General features: G+C 46.5%; 1 protein-coding gene across 1 annotated transcript in view; it reads right to left on the bottom strand.

Annotated features, from left to right (window-relative positions):
* Positions 1-18,350, bottom strand: part of LOC131898303 (transmembrane protein 132B) — an 85,047-nt gene that overhangs the window by 11,125 nt on the left and 55,572 nt on the right. The gene's annotated exons all lie outside the window — the stretch shown is intronic.

Raw genomic sequence — 18,350 nt, 5'->3', positions numbered from 1 at the left:
CCACTGCTGGGGGTCTCGGCTAGACACGTCAGTCCCCTGATTTCTTTCCCATCTCCTGGGCCAGAGCGAATAAAACGCTGCTGCGGTCTCGTTCTCCATCAGGAAAGGGTCTTTGTGCGACGTTCAAGGGAAGGGACTGAGGAGTGAGGTCAAAGGTCAACTTGAAGTGTCATTCCATTCCTCAGGGACCATTCATTCACCTTGCCTTCTGTGGCAGGGTGTCTCATTACACTAGAGAGCTCATTGGCTTGGCGAGGCTGTCTAGCCATGGAGCCCCTGGCATCTTCCCATCTCTGCCTCCCCAGAGTTTGGCTCACAAGCATAACGCCACCACGTCTGGTTCTCTGTGTGGATGCTGAGGACTGAACTCAGGTCCTTGGGTTTAGGGGGTAAGCTCTTCACCAACTCAACCGTCTCCCCAGCCCCTATGTGCAAATTATGAAACTGTCGAAGGAATGATATCTAGGAACTTTAAAACTCAACTATAATTAAATCCGCCCCCAAACGCCCCCCCCAATCAGCTTGGGACAGATTTGCTGTTCAGAGTAGGAGGTCATGGAGAGAAGGGGACATCAGATGGCTAAGGGGTAACCGAGAAGGAAAGGGGCTTCCGACCTGGCTTCAGTTACTCAGAGAGGGGGATGATGGGAGGTTAGACATTGTGTGGCAGAACACACCTGAATATGAGCACTAAACCCCACTCTTACGCAGAACAGCTAAAGTACTGTAGTTCAAATAACCTATTATATGTTTTATGAGTATTTAAAAGAAGGGAACTTGCAGGCTCCAACCACAGGGCAATTATAGAAGATACAAATGGAGTTATTGAATTTATATTGGTGTATCCTAGCCTAACACACAAACAAACACACACACACACACACACACACACACACACACACACACACAATTTATTTATTTATTTATTTATTTATTTATTTATTTATTTGGTATTTTTGAGGCAGAGTTTCTCAGTGTAGCCTTGGCTGTCCCGGAATTTGCTCTATAGACCAGGCTGGCCTCGAACTCACAGAGATCCTCCAGCCTCTGCCTCCCAAGTGCTGGGATGAAAAGCATGCGCCACCAGCGCCTGGCGTGAATTAATTTTTTAAACGTTTAAGGAGGTGGAAATGCTGGAAGCTCTCGTCCGACCATTGCACACTGCACACAAGTATGGAATCACCATACACTTGCCCACAACTAATTCATACAACTAAAAGAACCATATTCTTAAAAGGCAGCAATGACAGTGGCAGCTGATGTCTCCCTTGACATTACAATCCCGGTGAGGGGTTAAAACGGGGCCCGTTCTCCTAAGTTCCCAATTCTAGAAAGAAGAATACTCTTTCCAGCCTTGCTGTTTTAAAAGGGAGAAATACAACAATGAGCCAAGAAAACCGCCCGTCTTTCAGGGCATGTGGGAGGGACTTAAGCATGTGCTGTTGAGCCCAGAACCATGAAGAGAACAATTGGAACGCAGCTTCTACTCGGGGCAGGACAGAGGACCAAGCTCTTATATTCCATAGTGCTCGCGATGCAGAATCTGACTCCCATTCATTAGATTCTCAGGGAGGGATTGAAGCCTGTCACGAAAAGCCCTCCCCTTCTGTATGAGCACTGAGCTGGGAGAAGCTGAGTTTCAAGAGGTCATGACCTGCCCTTGACTCTGCTCACTCTACCCCTAGAGAGGAGGGCATGCTATCTGAAGCCAAGCCAAAGCCGACACAGAGACTTTAACTGTCACCATCCTCCTGCCTCCAAGACTGGTCACCCATTTCCAGCACTTCCTCAATATGCCTTCCTAGAATTCAGACCTCAGCTCTCCTGTGCTTGTGATCACTGACCTTCCTTGTCAGCCGGTATGGTCCCACACCAAATCCCACCTCAAATCACTCTGGCTGCATGCAAATGTCAGGGACATGTTGGCTCTGGGAACTTCCATCTTAAGAATGTAAATCACAGCTGGGCGGTGGTGGCGCATGACTTTCATCCCAGCACTCGGGAGGCAGAGGCAGGCAGGTCTCTGTGAGTTCGGGGCCAGCCTGGGCTACAGAGTGAGTTCCAGGAAAGACACAAAACTACACAGAGAAACCCTATCTCGAAAAACAAAACAAATAAACAAACAAACAAACAAAAAAAGAACATAAATCACTTGGCTGAGGAGACAGGTCAGTCAGGAAAGCATTTGTCTTACAAAGACAAAGACCCAAGATCTATCCCCAGAATTTACAGTTTACAACATGAAAAAAAAAGATAAGCTAGAGAGATGGCTCCACGGTTAAGAGCTCGGGCTGTTCTTCCAGAGGACTCACATTAAATTCAAAGCACCCATATGGAGGCCCACAACCATCTGTAGTCCAAATCCAGGGAATCTGACACCTCCTTCTGGTCTCCATGGGCACTGCACACACACATGGTGCACATATATGCATGAGGGCAAACTATACATAGGCAGAAAATTAAATATAAATAAAGTTTAAAAAAAAAGAAAAGAGTTAAGTGTGATAGCATATACTCATAATCCCAGAGCTGTGGAGGGAGAGAAAGGTGAATTCCTGGGGCTTGCTGGCCAGCCTAGCCTACTTGGCAAGTTCCAGGCCAGTGAGAGATTCCATCTCGGAATAGGGTGAGGGAAGACCAGGAGGGCTCAGCCAGGAAAAGGTAACTGCTGCCACACTGAGCACCTGCATTCACCTTGCAATGCTAAACACTCTCAAAATACCCTTGGTGGTTTTGCTGGGACACATACTCACTACTCTGTCCCCAGCACAGCACAAGATGTGGAGGATTCTTAAGGTGTGACTATGTCACAGCTGTTGTTCCTGGCATCTCTTGCATCCAGAATGTCATAACACGTGCCTACCTAAGAAGGGATGGGCGGGTGAGTCAGCAAGGCTCTTCTGCTAAGGCATAAGGAAATGTGAAAGTCAGGCTGGGCAGTCAGCTCAGGCCTACAGTGCTTGTTACACAAGTGTGGGGAAGTGAGTTTATCACAGAATCCACACTAAAAAATATAGAATAAAATAATAAAAGCATAGTGTCACATGCCGGTAACCCCAGTATGGAGAAGGTGGAGACAGGAGGATCTGAGAGCCAAGTCTAGCCTCCTTGTCAAGTTCCAGGCCAATGAGAGACCTTGTCTCAAAAACAAGTTGGACGGCACCTGAGGAATGATGGGCGTGCACCTGCACACAACTATACTCAACCTCACACACACACACACACACACACACACACACGATATGATAAAAATAAATGAAATTCATTCCATATATCATGAATGTAAACAGATCAGGAAAGGACTTGATGCTGAAGCATGGGGACTTGATGCTGATGAACATGTGTGAGATTGGAATTCCAGTGCTCAGTATGACCATCTGACTAGGAACTGAGATTACAACATGGAATAAGTACCTGTTAGGTGTAGAAGACACAGCAGTGTAAAATCCAAGTTCCCACTCCCATCATTCATCTATCTTTAAAAAAAAAAAAGTATTATGTGTATGGGTGTTTTAACTACATGTATAGGGGTGTACCATGTGGGTGCAGTGCCTGCAGAGGCCAGAAGAGGGCATCATATCCCCTGGAACTGTAGTTACAGATGGTTGTGAGCTGCCATGTGGGTGCTAGGAGCTGAACTCAAGTCCTCTGCAAGAGCAGCAAGTGCTCCTAACTGCTCAGCCGACTCTCCAGCCCCCATCATTCACTGAAACGACACCTTCAGGGGTCTCTGAGCCCCAAGAGGAGCATAGAAAACCAAGTGCTATCTATCCTCATGTAAGAAGAGCAGAGGCCAGGAGCATGGAGATCAGAAAAAGACTGAGCTACGTCACGTTCATCTTCCAGCGTGTGTAAAACAGCTTGTAAAATGTCATCTTGGGAAAGCTGCCTTTAGAGGTTAATATTTTACTGTCGAGTTATTACACTTCTGCAACTCCATTATCTCAGGATAAAAGACACAAAAGGGAGCCTTGAGACATGGGGATGGCTCCTCAGGGGATCTTGGGAGTCGCTCATTTCGTTCTCCATTCAGAACAGCAGGAAGGATGCAGGCTAAATCTACCATCCTGCATCAAGCCTGCTATTGGCCCATCAGGCTGTGAACAGGAAAGGGGCGATAGGTGGTCTGCTGTGACCTTTCCCAGCCCAAAGGCTGTGCCTACACTACAGAATCAAAGAGAGCACTTCTTACAAATCTTCACAGAAAAATCCAGAGATTCCAGATTTAAACAGGCAGAGGACCCGTCGTCATAGGAACCAAACACTTTGTGGGTCTTACTGCATGTCGCAAAATCCACTAAGATGCAGCAGGGATGCAGATGGTGTTTATTTATTTATTTTTAATCTTCAAGTTACTTTGAGCGTGTGCTCGCACACGACACACACACACACACACACACACACACACACACACACACAGAAGGCAAAGGACAACTTGAGAGGGTCAGCTCTCTCCTTCTACCACATGGGTCCTGGGGATCAAACTCAGGTTGTCAGGCTTGGCAGCAGGAGCCTTCACTACTATAGACTAGCTTTTACTTTCTAGACTATACAGATGGCATCGGGATGCATGCTCTTGTCCCTGCTCTCTTCTATCACGATTTCAAGTTCGGTCCTTGCTTCTGCCTGGCTACATGGTGGTCCCAGGCTTTCTTTTGGCTCCTTCCAGCCAGAGCCATAGAGGAGGATTGATGGCAATTAATCAGCTTCTCCCATGCATTACTATAATCATATGGGTTCCCAGGGCAAGGTCCATCAAAGCAGGACAATAACCAGGGCTCCTCACTTCCTCGAAGCTATTCTAGCATTTGCTTCCCCCCAAGAAAGCTTTTAAAGATTCTGTTCCAACCAGCCTGGGCTCCAGCAAGTTCCAGGCCAGCAAAAGCTATGTTGTAAGACCTTTTCTCAAAAATAAAAATTGTCCTAAGCTATACCTGTAGAAAGATTATGTATCCTTCACGTTTTTATCTTCCACATCAGACCGGGACTCAATGTATAATTTATCACTTTAGCACTCTTTCAGGAAACCCTCATGTCCAGGGAGGGACTGCTGTGAGCAGATCAGTACCACAGTCTGGAGCCCAGCTACCTAGGTCTTATCTGTTCTTCCTCTGACAATGTTGAGCGTGTTACCTCTGAGTCTCTGGGGCTAAGACCCTTCAAGAAGGACCCTGAGGAGCCTAGAATCTCCAATACACTCACACAGTCTCTCAGAAACCAAGTTAGGAATCCCAGCATGTTCTGCTACCATACAACCTTTCTCTGCCTGAGCATCTCATTTGTAAAATAAGAATAAAAAGCTCCCCCCCACCCCGCCCCTTTTTAACCATGTTGCTGAGACCCAGGAGCTATCCTTGGTGCTGAACACAGAGCAAGGCCATGCATAGTCCCCACCCTCACGGGATTTAAAAGCTGACCTGGGAGAGATGCTTAATTAAAAGAATCGTATAGTTATATAAGAAAGAACTCTATCGTGGAAAAGGCTTTAGAGAAAAAGTAAAACAAGGAAAAGAACAGAAAATGAAAAGAGAGAGTGCTAGGTGGCTAGACTGGAAATCACACATGCTGTAAAACAGACAGGATGGCAGCAGTTTACTTCTGGAATAAATGTTGTTATAAATCTATAATAAAAAAATTGTATCAAAGATAAAACTTCTTTAAATTTTTTTTCAGACAAAAACTAATGGAATTGCTAACTAATTGAACTAACTGAAGGAATGTTAAGCAGGGGCACAGAGATGGCACAGTGATTAAGAATGCATACTGCTTTTAGAGAAGATCTGAATTTGGATCCAAGCTCCTATGTCCTGTGGCTCACAACCACCTATTACTCCAGCTGCAGGAGAATCTGTCGCCCCCTCTGGTTTCCTTGGGTACTGCATTTATATGCCCGTGTACACACACGGACACACACACACACACACACACACACACACACACACACACAGAGAGATAATTAAAAAATTAAAAAGTAGAAGACTTTGAAAAAGAATGTTAAAGAAGAAACACTTAAGGAGAAGAAATAATGAGTCAGACACTCATATCTACATACAGACATAAGAACATGAGGAATGGGGTGATTTAAACAAGACTAAAATTAACATTTTTTTCAGAGTCCTAATTGCTCTTTACCATAAAATAATAGTAATATGTGTTCACATCTGAAGCAAATAGAAAATAGATGGCAAACTAGAGCAGATGGGAAGGAGTAATTGAGAATGGAAGATTTCATGGGCTATATATTAATACATCTAAAGCAGTGTTTACCTAAAGGTGAATTCGGATTCTTTGACACATAGTGCAAATACCAGCTGTGGTGGGAACACATAAAAACAACAAGTGTTTTAATTTCTTTTTTTTTTTTTTTACACATCTTGATGCTGAGGATTGGAACCCAGATTTTTGCATGTGCTGAGCACGCATCCTGTCACTGAGCTACGACGTCCTCAGTCTAAATATTTCATTTATGAAAAGATAAAAACAATAAGCTAATAAATTGAAGCGAAATATTCAATTGGCCAGACGGGCAGCAGAAATGAGGGAGAAAAACAGAGAGCAGATGGGAAAACAGATAAGAGCAGGACATCGCCTTCCAATCTAGTCCTGCAGATAATAATATGAGATAGGAATGAGTTACGTGTATAAACGAATACACAGATCACCAAGCTGTTTTCTAAAACCCGGGTGCAAGCATATACTCTGTATGAGAAACTCATGATAAGTATAAAAGCATGGAGACACTAGAGATAGTTGAGGAAAGAAAGATCCACCATGAAGACCTAATGAAGGGGAACCGCAGAGTCTGTATGAATCCCTATCACAGAAAGGATTGCTAGGGATAAAGAGAGATGCGACATAAAGGACAAGGGGCCTGGGAGATGGCTCAGTTAGTAAAGTCCCTGCCACAGAAGCATGAGGACCTGAGTTCAGATCCCCAGACCCCAGAAGTGTGGCACATTCATGATGCCAGCACTGAGAAATAACAGACAGGGGGATGGATCCCCAAGACTTGCTGGCTAACCAGTGAAGCTGAATCAATGAGCTCCAGGTTCAGTGAGAGACCCTGCCTCAAAAAACACAGTGGAGAATTAGTGAGGAAGACATCTGATACTGACCTTGTCTCCACATGCACGCACATATACTCATATGCATATGTGTACACACCCACATGAAACATATAAACAATACACACAAGAAACGTGGTTAAATTTTTCCAAATACATAGGGATATAGGGGCAGAGCTTCAGTGTATCATATATGAAAGCTAATAGAGAAAAATCAGTACAACCACAGTCACACCACTGACTATGACATTTAACACACGTTTCTCAGTAATGTAAAGCAGCAAACAGAGACGACCCGAACAACACATCAACCCATGTGAACTCATCAGCTCAGGTAGAGAAGTAGATTACACACTACTTCACTGACCACAGTGCAAGAGTTCACCAAGAGAGCCTTGATTTTCAATGCTAGGTCACGAAAATCAAGGCCACAGATCTCCACAGCTAGCCAGCTGTCACTCCCACCATGCTCGGGCACCTACAGGATTTTCTCTTTGTTTTCCAGCTTTGAACGTCATATGCCTAGCATAAGCTTTGCTTGTGTTTTATGTCTCTGTGGTGTGTGACTTTCTCAGATTTAAAGTTTGGTATCTTTATAATTTTGGCTATTTTGTTTTCAAATATTTCTGTAGCCCCATTGTTTGGCTTTACACACACACACACACACACACACACACACACTCGTTTAATACCACCTCACAGCAAATGCTTCCCCCTCCCTCCATTCCCCCTCTCTCCTCCCTCCCTCTTGTTAGAGGGTTTCTCTTACACTATTACTCCCTTGGTGAATCTGTTTGGGTAATTTCTCTCAACACATCCCACTTCATGGATTCTTCCCTTCGCTCTGACTATCCTGGTGAGAAGTTCATCCATCCAAACATCGAAATCTGGCTCTAGTGAGATGGCTGCATGTTTAGGAGTACGGGCTGCTCTTCCAGAGGATCTGAATTCAGTTCTCAGCACTCATGCTAGATGGCTCACAACCACCTATAACTCCAGCTCCATGGAACCCGATGACCTCTTCTGGCCTCCATAGGCATTACACTCATGTGTGCATGTGCACACATACACAAATAAAAATGAAAATATATCTTTTTTAAAAATCAAGATCATTGCTGCTGTGCTAGTATTCCTGTATTATTTTTGTATGCCCTTAATCTCTGCTAAAATTACCCATCTATTCATTTACATTGTCCATCATCTCCATTATAACCTTTAACATGTCAGTTATAGTTATTCTAAATTCTAGCCTGAAAGTTCCATAATCTGAGTCAGAGCTAGTCTAATTATGAACAACTAATATCTTCCTCAGGGGTATGCCTTTGCATCAATTTTTCATGAGTTTTAGACTTTTTCATTTAAGGATAGATATGTTCAAACTCATACAAAGGGTGCTGAAATAAATTCTTTTTTTTTTAAATCAGCAATGGGCATAACTGTCCCTCAAGGCCTTTGGTGATGAGGTTTACTGATCTAGCCAAAGGCTAGACTTGGTCTGAGGCATTATGGTCATGCTTAGGGCACCAAGGACTTCAGAGTACTCTCCCCTCCCTCAAATTTAGAATATGAGATAATCTCCCAGGGCTTATTTTCTCAAGTCTTCTCCTTCATGGCTTTGGATATTTCCATTTTTGTCCACAGAGTAGCTGCCTTGTGCCTCTCCCAGCTACAATCACTACTGTTTCTTCCTTGTGCTTTTTTTGTCTAGTGGAAACCTATGGTTGCATTGTCTGGTGTTCTGGGCATCAGACTCAGGTTGGTACCCATACTGTAGAGAATGTGCCTGGAGAAGATGAGTCCACATCCACTGCTGTGATTAAATATGCTGAGAAAAAGCAATGTAGGGGAGAAAGCCTTTATTTGGGCTCACAATTCCAGGCAACAGACCATTACTGTTGGTAGATCACAGTGGCTGGAGCTTGAGACAACTAATCGTATCACAGCCACAGGACAGAGAAGGAATATGCCTGTGTTCACTTGCTTGCTTCATTCCTAAACAGTCCAGGGGCCAAACCATGAAATAGTGCCACCCAGCTCACATTCAAGGTGGTCTAACCACCTCAATTAAGATAATCTCACACACACACACATCAAACTAATCTGGACAACCCCTCCTTGAGACTCTCTTCATAGATGATTCTAGCTTTGACAAGTTGACAGTTGACCATCACACCATTTTAGAGACATGGAGAGTTCACAACATATCTGAAGCTAAAATCCAGGGCCACCTCAGAGTCAGTGCTGCTATCAGTGGGCTCTGAACAAGCCTCTAGAGACAGAGTAAGTCCAGGAGCCTGTGTTGAGGAGGTCCACCTGAGCCATGAAGGTGACTAGTGTAATAATAGTGACATATGGTACTCACGGGCTTGGACCACACTGGCTGTGTCTATTCCAAGTCAAGGACAAGATGGGATTGCTGCTCATAGTGACATGTGATGCTCAAGAAACCTTCCCAAGAGGACTCACTGCTCCTGCCCCTACCATAGAGGAAAGAAAGTTATTTCCATCACTTACCTCTAGGAAAAGCCCTGTCCTCATCATGCTCAGCAAGGTCCAACTGTACCCTGCACACAAGCATAATCCAAACACTGCTGCCCCTTAATGGGAACTCCATGAGGCCAGGCCTGTGACCTTGTGCAAAGTGCTTGTCTGTGTGATTTTTCATTTATGCATTCCATCCCAGGGAGATCCAGACAATAAGGAGATTTCAAAAGCGCCAGCACTTAAGAACTAAGGATGAGACCCAAGCACTTGTTACTCATCAAAGGATGCCCAGAGGAATGGGGAAGTGTCTCCCTGGTGAGGGCCCAGCATGGGGTCCTGCCCAGCTTCCTGCTCCAGTTTTTCTCAATTCTGAGCCTGCTGAGAGAGGCTTGCTGAGCAGATTCCCACAGCACAAGCATGGGGATCAGGAGACCAAAGTGTCTGCATAAACTAGCCACATAAAAGTATCTGAGTAAATTCAGCATCTTCTAGTGGGATTGTGGGGAGCCAGGCCAACCCAAGACTTTCCCAGAGGCCCTGATGAAAGGACAGTTCTGTGTCCTTGTCCAGAAGAATATATGGTAAGGCCGATCTGAGGATGAACAGTCAAGGTTGTGGTTTCTGGGATTCCAACTCTTCCCCCGGGGCTGTGGTCATCAGTCCTTAGGCAGCTGTTTTCTGAGGGACCCCATGTTCTCTTTCCAACATTGTCTAACTTAGCTTCCTGCTGACCTTGGTCGTCCCAACCCTTGCAATAGTATATATGATGCTGCGCTTCTTAATCAACTTGCTCGGCCTGAGTCATCAGCTTATTCAAGACTTCTTGGTCTCAGTTATTGACTTCCTTGTTTCTCATCTCGGGTCCTCCCACTTGACACCTCACCATTCAGGGACCCTTATTCCTGTGGGTTCAGGTCAAGGGATAAGGAGAGAACTGGATTGGGCATGTAGCACATGCCTATAATGCCCCACATTTAGGAAACTGAGCAGGGAGGATCATCACAAGTTCGAGGGCATCTGATGGGCTACAACATGGGAAAGTGGGGAGGAGTGAATAGAGGGGAGAAGGGAGAGGGGGAAGGAAGGAAGGAAGGAGAGAGGGATAGAGAGGAAAAGAAAAGAGAGGAAAAGAAGAAAGGAGGGAGGGAGGGAGAGAGAGAGGGAGGGAGGGAGGGAGGGAGGGAGAGAGGGAGGGAGGGAGGGAGGGAGGGAGGTAAAACTCTTCTCCAGGTCTGTATCTTTACATTTAAAAACTACTTACAGGTTTTGTTATTGTTTGGTTTTAGGAAAGGAAACTTCTGGGCCAGATAGCTGCCTAGGTTGGTAGTCTGCTTGCATAAAAGCATGAGGATGTGAGTGAAATCCCTAGCAACCATTTTTTTAAAGCCACGTGAAGCAGCAGCCACGCATAATCACAGGACCGGAGAGGTGGAGACGGGCAAAGCGTTGGGCCTCCCTGGTCAGTCAACCGAGGTGAATCTGGGAGCTCCAGGTTCTGTGCGAGACCTTGTCTCAAAAAGCAGACAAGTAAAACGCAAGGCCTGTAGCAGCTGAGGAGGACTGGCACCTGAGGTTGGCCTCTGGCCTCTGTACACTCTTACACACATACGTGTGGCACCTGCACACACGTGAGCACACACGGAGAAGGAAAAGAAACTTGCGCCAAAACCTGCCATGAACCGTGAAGGTGAGGAGGTCGGCCTCCATGGCCCAGGAGTTTATATCTCCAAGGGGGAAAGTCGGCACAAACAGCAGCCTGCCTGCCACCTGCTTCAGGGCATCCGTAGAAAGGCCTCGGGTGAAAGACCCAGCAGGGCCAAGTTTGCCCACCGCTGCCAAGGGGAGGGTAGATGCCCAGGCTCACGGGGGAAGGTTTCCAAAGAGCTCCTTGGCTTAATTTCCCATTGCTAGGCCCTCATTCTGCTGCATATTTACTCTGTTCCTAAATATTAACACCGTTTTATTGCCCCCACCGCCTCTGTGTTGTGTCTCTGTATCTGCCTCTGTCTGTCTGTCCATCTGTGTGTGTGTGTGTGTGTGTGTGTGTGTGTGTGTGTGTGTGTGTGTGTGTGTGCTTGTGAGCCCCCAGGGAACCACCTGTCTCCATCTTCCAAGCTGTAGGATTACAAGTGTGTGCAACCCTGCTGACTTCCGTACACGGGCTCTGGGGATTAAACTAGATCTCCTCAGCCCACTTAGGGCTCTTTCCTTACAAAGGACAGAACTTCTGCAAGGACAGGAGAGCTTTTTCATGCTTACTGGATTCTGCTCAATCCACAGGCTTGAACTGGAGCCTGGAAACAGAAGGGCACGGGCTCTGTCCCCCTGCCTCAGCTCTGACCCCTCCACTTTCCTCTTCTCACTTTGAGCAATGGGCAATCCTACCTCCCGTGTTCCAGGACACGTGCCCTACGATGGGCACTTTACCCATTAACAGTTGCAACTGGTACTAACTGATCTCAAAACCTCTGAGAATCAGATTGGCCAACTTAGCTGGCTCCAAGTGTAAACATGGCTGCCAGCAGCCCACTCGAGTGTGTGAGGAGAGGTGGGAGGAGGTAATTATCGGAAAGAAAGAAAAATCAGAAAAGGAAGGATAATTATCCCAACCTGGGAAGGCAGCCCACAAGGTGTCCACCATGTTGATATCATTAAGTGAGTGAGAATTGCAAACCAGCTGCTTTCTCATTAGTGGGGACTGATACCACGTTCCCTGGGAGCCAAGAGTCACCACACGGCATTTCCTCATTTTGGTTCCCATCGTCCACACGTCTTCCTTTCCCTTCTCAGTTAATAATCACCACGTCTCTTGCCCAAAGTCTTCTATGCACAAACTCTTCCTCTTTGTGGAGCGGAGGGAGTCAGACAGACTGTGACTCGATGGGCCATCTGCTAAAGCCACCCCTGTAGTAGGCTCTGGCTATGGACGTATGTTCTGCTAACTTCAGTAGCCACAATGTGGGCAGAACCGGCCCTGTGAAGTCCTAGTCAACACATATTGAAGTTCCCTTTCCTGTCCTCCGAGATCATCTCTGAAGCGTTTCTCCTTTGGATGCCTGCTAAGAGGATAGAGTCCTGTGATGAGAGGATGTATCCCAGCACGCCACAGGGACTCCTGGCCTCCTGCCCCACAAGCACCTGCCCGAATGCTTCCTTGTGGGTTCACACAGTGTCCCTTCAATATGGCAAAGTGGATCGTGGAGGGAACATTCTCAAACACCAAACACTTAATTATTCCTTTTTCCCCACATTGAACATGATGGCCATTCACTTGGTGCTGCGTTAAAAACTGAATCAATGAGTAGCAGACAGGCAAGGGGATTCCTGTTCATTCATTCATCCAGTTAACACGCCCAGGATGAGACGCTGTCAGTGCACGTCAGTGATGGAAACGGGGTCCCCATCTTCACTGAGCTCGTTCTAATGCGAGAGACACAAATACAAACGAACAGCAATAGGTCGTCAGATACTTGTGGTATTATCAGACGGTGGCAAAGGGTACAAATGAAGATAAGGAGCTAGAGAGAAGATGTGTGTGTGAGGCCAGGTGAGGCTAACTCAATGCCCACCTCCTGAGCGCTAAGACTCAGGTGTGAACCACCATACCCAGTTTATGCGGTACTGAAGATGGATCCCAAGGCTCCATTCATACCAGGCAAGTGCTCTACCAACTAAAGCCACAATGAGGATGGATGAGTAAATGTCTCTGTGCTATGCTGATGTAGATTCCCTTGGGTATACACTGAGGAGCTGCCTATCTGGGTTGCTCTGGGCTCACAGCCATGCTATTTTAGATAACCACAAACAGGGTCTCTCTTTCCAGTCCTCCAAGACTCAGTGGTTAACCTGAAAACTTGTTAATATCTCTTAACACCTGAGGTAGAAACCTTCCCAAGGAGGATTCTGTTGCATTGATCTGTCCATCAGGCTTCAACACTTTCTTTATCCTAAATCCTGACCTAGAAGAAAAGGCTATAGCCACATATGACCTCCAGTTTCCACAGCATGCACCAAATCACTCATCCTCCCCTGCCTACCCCATCTCTGAGGCCCAGCACAAACTAAACCCAGAGTTAGATCATGCCAATCAGTTCTGGGCTCTTCCTCGGGAGATTTTTTTTTTAATAAAGAAAATGGAAAAGATCCCTCTCTTCCATCCCCACAAGGACACCGAGTCATGCTGAGGAGATGTCACAGCTGGAAGAAGACAGAAGGAAGTGGATGCAGGAAAAACAAAAAGATGACAGCATCCTGGCACAGATCTGTCCTCCAGCTCTGGCATCCCCCCACCCCAGCCTTCATACAGTTGGTTTATGAAAACCACATGCCCCTTGTATCCAGGGAGGATTTGAGGGTTCATTCTCCCCAACCCCAAACCATGAGACCTGGAGGGCACAGCTCTACCTCAGGTTTCTGAGGCTACAGGCTCACAGGAAATGGGTCAAGCCAACCCTGAGTAATATCCATTATGGATGAACAAAGCCTCCTTGTGTAGTGGCTAGGGATGTGGCTCAGTGGTACAGCACTCGCCTGACCTGTGCAGTGTCTTGAGTGGAATTTCCAACACCCAGACATCTCCATTGCATGTGCCTACATTACATTTCTTTACCTGTCTGTCTGTTGATGGACACCTAGGCTAACTGAATGCCCACCTCCTGAGCACTGAGACTCAAGTGTGGACCACCATACTTGGTTTATGTGGTGCTGAAGATGGATCCCAAGGCTCCATTCATACCAGGCAAGTGCTCTACTAACTAAAGCCACAATGAGGATGGGTGAGCAAGTGTCTCTGTGTGATGCTGATGTAGATGCCCTTGGGTATACACTGAGGAGTTGCCTGTCTGGGTTGCTCTGGGCTCCCTCAGGGTCCAGCAGCTCTTATTCACTGCAGCATGTCCACAAAAAGTTACTGCTGCAGAAGTGGGCCTGAAAGCATCTTCACGGGTCCTAGGAGCCTTCATTGCTGCAGTTAGCTGTCTCTGTCACCTGACAGGCCTGGTCCCTGAGCTTTTGCAGATAGAGTTGGCTCACTGATTTTTCAACAAATCCACAGCCTGTGTTTCAATGGACATGTGCCATCATCTTGGGCATCAACTAAGAGACACTCTTGTTGGCAGGAAAATATATTCTGTCCTATCTCTCCAGGTTGTGTTTCGATTTTGTTTGGGTTTTTTTTTTTTTTTTTTTGAGACAAGGTCTCATGGACTCCAGGCTGGCCTCAAACTCACTATGTAGCTGAGGAAGACCTAAAATTTCTGGTCCTCCTGCCTCAACCTCCTGAGTTCTGGGATTCCAGGTGTGCACTGCCATGCCTGATCTATGTGGTTCTTAGAACGGAATCTAGGGCCCCATGCACACACAGGAAGCAGACGACCAACTGAAGTAAATCCCTAGTCCTTCAACCATATTGTTCTGTGTGCTCACCTCATCTTCCACAGAAGAGGAGCATGTAATGACAGCCCTATGGTGACGCCATTCTGCTCACTCTGCCATCTGTTCAGTATGCTCATTGCCAGAGATGTTTCTAAAAGGCCAGAGTTTCCTTCTACAGCTCAAATTAACCCCAGCATTCCTCATCACAATGGTCATCTGGTCTTACATGTGATGGTACCCTCGGTTCCTACCACCCTCTCATGCCCTGCATACCTCAAATACCCAAGCCTGATTATAAATCCTCAGGACCTATCAACATCCCCTAAACTGTGACACAGGTCACATTTACAGGGGCAGCACACAGTGGTAAACCTGTGCTCAAGCTTCCTGGGTCATTTGACCCCTCCAGGACAGTGAGCACAGCAGCTCTCTGAACCTCAGTTTCTTCCTCTCTGCAGTGGGGGTGACCCTCCTGCTGTCTGAAGGGACAGTGGGAACCTTAGGTGAAGTAGTCAGTGCAAAGGACCTGGATGGAGAGTGATAGACAGATGTGAGTTCTCCATTCCTGCCTTTTATGAAGTTACTGAAAGGATAAAAAACATTAACAATCTGTAGGACTAGATGAGAATGTTTTTTAAAAAAATTAGGAAAGTATTCATGGATTTAATTTATTTCTGAAACAGGAGGGTGTGCCCAGTGCCTGCTTGGTGACGCTGAGGGGTTCTTGCATGATTCACAGGCTTGGAGAAGACATCTCCTTGTTCTCCTAAGACAGCCAGAAATCATAAATAACAGGAGGCCAGCCTGGCCTCCATCCCTCACACATCTCTGAGAGATAAACGACCCAAAGCCAGACTTGCAATATTCTTGGCATCTTTTAAACAACATGAAAGAGCAAGGCAGGGCCTGCAGCAGCCTTAGGGAGAAATGCACAACTTTTGGCTCTGCTTCACTTTTTCTTTTTGACCTTCTGTTGGAAACGTGATAAATGTTCAGAAGACAGTTCATGGCTAAAGAGAAACCATAACAGTATCAACATTTATCAACTGCACATTTTATGCCAGACATTGGGCTTGGTCGCTTTATTTTCAAAGATATTTTAAGTGTGTGTGTGTGTGTGTGTGTGTGTGTGTGTGTGTGTGTGTGTAAGAGAGAGAGAGAAAGAAAGCCAAAGGTGGATGACACCTGAGAAATGACCCCTGAAGTTGACCTCTGGCCACCATACACACATGCAGGCATCTGCAAGTACAATCCTACACACAAATACACCTATCTCCTGCGCACACACACACACACACACACACACACACACACACACACACACCAGGACATATAAGCTGATACTGAAAAAACATTAGCTTTCCCTGCTGGACCCTTATCATCTTGACCATGTGATCAGAATAAGAAGCATCGCCTGTCCAAAGGGAGGCTGTGGAACCCACCCCTCTGCTCTCCGAAGACCCTCATCCCGATGCTCTCAGCTGAGACAGAATTTATATTTCCCACCCGCTGCACAAGGCAGCATTCATTTCTAAAATCCATATCGGGCTGCTGATATGCATCAATAAGGCACTGTGTTGCTGGCGTGAATCCCCTGAGTGTCTGGGGGAGACGTGAGAGTCTCGCTGTCTCCTGTTTAAGTCATCACCTCTCCTGTGCAGGAAGAGAGCTTGTCAGGCATTGGTTCCTAACGTCTTTGGTTTCCCTGTGGACATCTAAGATATTTAAGAGAAAAGGGACACATTTTCATCTGCAAAAGACAGGGTAACCTCTCAGGGTAAGCTTGGCAGAAGTCAGTTTGAGGACAGTCTAAGAGCGAGGAGGGGATTAAAGGCCTGGAATCAGTGTCACAAGCCTTTGCAGAGGCTGCATTCCCTAAGAAACTGGGGCACTCTTTTTAGTACAGTGGTCAGAGCTCTGAGGCTGAAATCCCAGACCCACACCTACCTCCCAGCTGCTCTGCATGGCTTCTCATCAGTAGGGAGTGGAATTTAACAGACAAGCCCCCAAGGGGTTTGAAATACTGTGGGAACTGATCAGCATAAAGGGCCCGAGCGCACAATAAATGCTATGTCTTATCTCATGCCAAGTTGGTGCCTAAGAGGCTGGGGAGATGGCTGACTAGGTAAAGTGCTTGCTCTGCAGGTGTGAGCACTGCGGGTCTGACCCCCCAGAAACCCACATAAATTTGGGTGCGCTGGCTAGAGAGGCTAACCACGCTGTCGAGGGATGGGTTTGATTGAGGAGCTCTGCTTCAATGAATGAGGTGGGAGAATGACCAAGGTGGATTCCCAACATTGGTCTCTCTGCCTCTGAGTGCACGTGCACACACATCCTCGTGAACCCACACACATGCAAAAACATGCATACACACATGCACACCACACACAAAATGAGAAAGAAGAAAAAAAAACAGAGCCTCAGGATCAGTTCAAAAAGCAGATGCACCACAATCCCCCAGAGAATGATGGCTGGGGTCATCTCAGAACCCTCACTCAATGGACTCCAAAGAGTCTCTGTGTTCCCCAAACCATGATATCATCTTCCAGCACCTGTAGCTTCCCCTTCCCCCAGACCACTGGGGATCTGTCCACAGAACACCTGCAAAAATGTCAGCCGTGGTGACAGGTGACCCAGATACACTGAGAAGAAAGGTTAGAGAGGTCCACGCCTCATCACAGAGCCTTCCGTCTAAGGGAAAAGTGCTCACAAGAGCAATAAGCCAGCATTCTCCACCACCCTCTCCCGACATCAAACAGACTTGTGGTCACATTTGCTTGTCTGCACTTGTGGGAGAGAAGCAGAGAGGAAGCCAGCAGATCTAAGGAAAGACCCAGCCGTGCTGCAGTCCCTTGGGGTCTCTCTGCTGTCTGTGGCGATGTCAAAACCTCATTCTGCCCCTCTAGCATTTACCGAGAGCCCTGAGTTTGCCAAGAACCATGGGAAGTGCTGGGGCTGGGAGGTGACAACTGAGACGTGTCTGTGGTCCTCAGAGGACTCATCCATCATTCCAAAAGAGATGTCAGATGGAACATTTTGTCCTAGATACTGTGAAATCATTGGAGTCAGAACAGATCTCGGCTGCAGCTGATGCACAAAAACCACCTGCCTCATTGATGGTGCTGGTGAGAATCTGACATTTGAGATGGCCGGTAACCCCTGACTCCCTAAGAATTCCCTTGAATATTGGAGCTAACCCTACAGTGTCCCGCACACAACATCTACTAGCACTTCAAAGTTTGAAATCCTTTGATGAAGTGTGCTTGACCATGCTATTCTAGACACCATCTACATTCTAGAGAGTTCTCTCCTGAGAAGAACAAGAAGATTGAGGAAGAGCAGCAACCTGCCTCTGTCTCTTGCGGGTATTGCTCCTAGATGTTTTTGAAGTTTGAGCCTTCAAAAAAAATACTAAGAAGAGTCTACCAC

The sequence above is a fragment of the Peromyscus eremicus genome, chromosome 23 (genome assembly GCF_949786415.1).
Source record: "Peromyscus eremicus chromosome 23, PerEre_H2_v1, whole genome shotgun sequence".
NCBI classification, from domain to species: domain Eukaryota; kingdom Metazoa; phylum Chordata; class Mammalia; order Rodentia; family Cricetidae; genus Peromyscus; species Peromyscus eremicus.
The sequence above is the reverse complement of the archived record's forward strand: the minus strand, read 5'-3'. Positions and strand labels throughout refer to the sequence as shown.